This window comes from Budorcas taxicolor, unplaced genomic scaffold, assembly GCF_023091745.1.
Source record: "Budorcas taxicolor isolate Tak-1 unplaced genomic scaffold, Takin1.1 scaffold2039, whole genome shotgun sequence".
In the NCBI taxonomy this organism is placed as follows: domain Eukaryota; kingdom Metazoa; phylum Chordata; class Mammalia; order Artiodactyla; family Bovidae; genus Budorcas; species Budorcas taxicolor.
In genome coordinates, this window is record NW_026291752.1 from 22,501 (window position 1) to 25,000 (window position 2,500).

The 2,500-nt window shown below is 79.7% G+C and overlaps 1 non-coding gene across 1 annotated transcript; it reads left to right on the plus strand.

Moving 5' to 3' along the window:
• The first annotated feature begins 1,348 nt into the window (after positions 1-1,348).
• LOC128071140 (5.8S ribosomal RNA) lies at positions 1,349-1,501 on the plus strand. The gene has a single exon (XR_008201714.1). It is a non-coding gene; the product is annotated as a 5.8S ribosomal RNA (ribosomal RNA).
• Positions 1,502-2,500: the final 999 nt, after the last annotated feature.

The window sequence follows — 2,500 nt, forward strand, 5'->3', positions numbered from 1 at the left end:
ACCCCTCTCACCCCACCGCCCGTGGCGCCGGCCACGACCGCCTCTCCCCCACCCCGGCCCGTGGACCCCGCGCGGCGCGGGTCCTCCGGTCGCGTCTCGCGGGCTGTGCGGCGTGACGGGCGGCGGCTCTCCCCGTCGTGGGGCCGCTCGCCCTGCCCCGTCGCCTCCCGCGCCGCCGGCCCTGGACCGGTCCGCCTCGGCCGGTCGTCGTCGGTCGTCCCGCCGCTCTGGGCCTGCCCCGCGGTCGCCGGGCGCCTCCCCGCGCCCTCCGGGCCTCGGGGCTCTGTCCCGCCCCCGCCCCCGCCCACACACCCCCCCCCACGCCTCCCGGCGGCTTGTGTGTCTCTGTCCGGTTTCTCCCGTCCTCTCGATCCCCCCCCCTGCCCGCTGGGCGCCAAGCTTCTGCCCCCTGCCCTCCGCCCTCGGTGGTGGTGGTGGTGGGGGGAGAAGGGTGCCCGGGAACGCGGGCGCGGGTAGGGGCCCCCCCACCCCCGGTGGTTGGAGGGGGAGAGAGGATGGGGGGTTCCGGCGGGGCCGGGCCCCTACGGGGGGCGGGGGGGGGGGAGCGTGTGAGGGCGCTGCGGTGGGGAAAGGGCTCTGCCCCGTTCCGGGGGGGGCCGGTGGGGCTGGCTGTCCGGCGCCCGGCGGGGCCCTCCGGGCGGCGGTCGACCGGCGCGCGGCGGGGGCCCCCCGTGTGTCACGGGCCGGCAGCGCCGAGGCCCGCGCGCGGCTTCGGGCGGGGGCGCGGTGGTCGGCGGTCGGTGGTCGGCGTCGGGGCGGTGGCCCGTGGGGGCGCGCCGTGCCCCTCGCCCGCCTTCCCCTTTCCAGGTACCTAGCGCGTCCCGGCGCGGAGGTTTAAAGACCCCTGGGGGGGGTCGCCCGTCCGCCTTGGGGTCGGGGCGGTCGGGCCCGCGGGGAGTCGGGAGGCGCCTCCCGTCTCCCCCGGACTCCGCCGTCCCCCGAGGGGCCGGGGTGGCGCGCGGCGTGGCGCGCCACGGTCACTGCCGCCGCGGCCGTCGGGAGGGGGCTGCCCGGCGGTCGTCGCGTGGCCCGTGGCCGTGTGCGGCGCGTGCGCGCGCCCCTCCCGCGTCCCTGGGGGAGGGTGGGAACCCCCCGGGCGCCTGTGGGGTGCCCGCACCCACCCTGGCGTGTCGGCGCCGGGTGCCCCGTCGTGTGAAACGTTTCCCGGCCCCTCCGTTCTGCTGTGTTCTGTCTGGCTTGGCCGGCCGGAGGCAACCCCCCCCACCCGACTCCCACCTCCGGGGAGGGAGCCGGGGTGGGGGGCGGGACGTGTGCCGTGCCAGGGGCGGGTCTCCCGCCGAAGCGAAACGCTTCACGAAGCTCGTACGACTCTTAGCGGTGGATCACTCGGCTCGTGCGTCGATGAAGAACGCAGCTAGCTGCGAGAATTAATGTGAATTGCAGGACACATTGATCATCGACACTTCGAACGCACTTGCGGCCCCGGGTTCCTCCCGGGGCTACGCCTGTCTGAGCGTCGCTTGACGATCAATCGCCCCTCCGGGGTGCGCGGCTGGGGGCTGTCCTCGCAGGGCCCGCCGGGCCCTCCGTCCCCCTAAGTGCAGACACGGCGTCGCCCCCCCCCCCCGAAGGCTCTGTGGCCGTGGGGGAGACGCTGCCCGCGAGAAAGGGAGAAGGGGACCGCGAGGTCGCGCCGAGGCCCCTGGCCTGCCGGGCCTTCTGGGGTCGGTCTTCCCCCCCCACCCGGGAGCGCCTCGTCGCGCCGCAAGCGGCCTTTGGGTGTTGCTGCGCGCGGGGTGTCGGGGGTTGGGGACGGTCTCGCGCCACGTGGCGGCGGGGGCCCGCGGTGGTGGCGGGGGTGGGGTCGCGTCTTCCGGTCCGCCGTCGTTCGCCGTCCTGCCCGAGGCGGCGGCGTGTCCCGGCGCCCGGCTGGCGCCCCGCCCACCCCCACGCCCGCGGCGGCTTCCCCGGCGCCGTGCGTCCGCGGCCCGTGCCCGCTTCCCGGCCACACCCCCCGCGGCCCTCGCCCCGTCGGGACGGGCGGCTCGCGCCCGAGGCCGAGTCCGCGTGCGCGTCCGCGCCCCGGGGACGCGTGCCTCGGCGGCGACCCGCGGGACGCCGCGGCGTCTGCCCGCCGCTGCGCGCTCTCCCCCCGGGCCGTGGCCGCGCCGCGGTTCGCGCCCCGGAGCTCCCGCCGCGAGGGCGGGGGCGGTGGTGGGGGCGGGGGGAAGATAGGGGGCGCGCGGCGCGTCCGTCGCCCGCTCGGGCTTCGGCGCCCGCGCGTGCCCCGACCCTCCCGCCCGCGTCCACCCCTCCGCCGCCCCGCGCCCCGTCCGTTCCGTGGCAGCCGGCTCGTGCTCCCCGCCCCGCCTCGGCCTCTCCCTCTCCGCCCGCCGGCCGCCGGCCGCCGGCCGCCGCCGCCGCCGCCTCCTCCCGGAGGGGCGACGGGTAGCCGGGGGTCGGTCGGTCGGTCGGGGTGCCGCGTGTGCGCGGGGAGGGGGGGGGCCCGGGGCGGTCG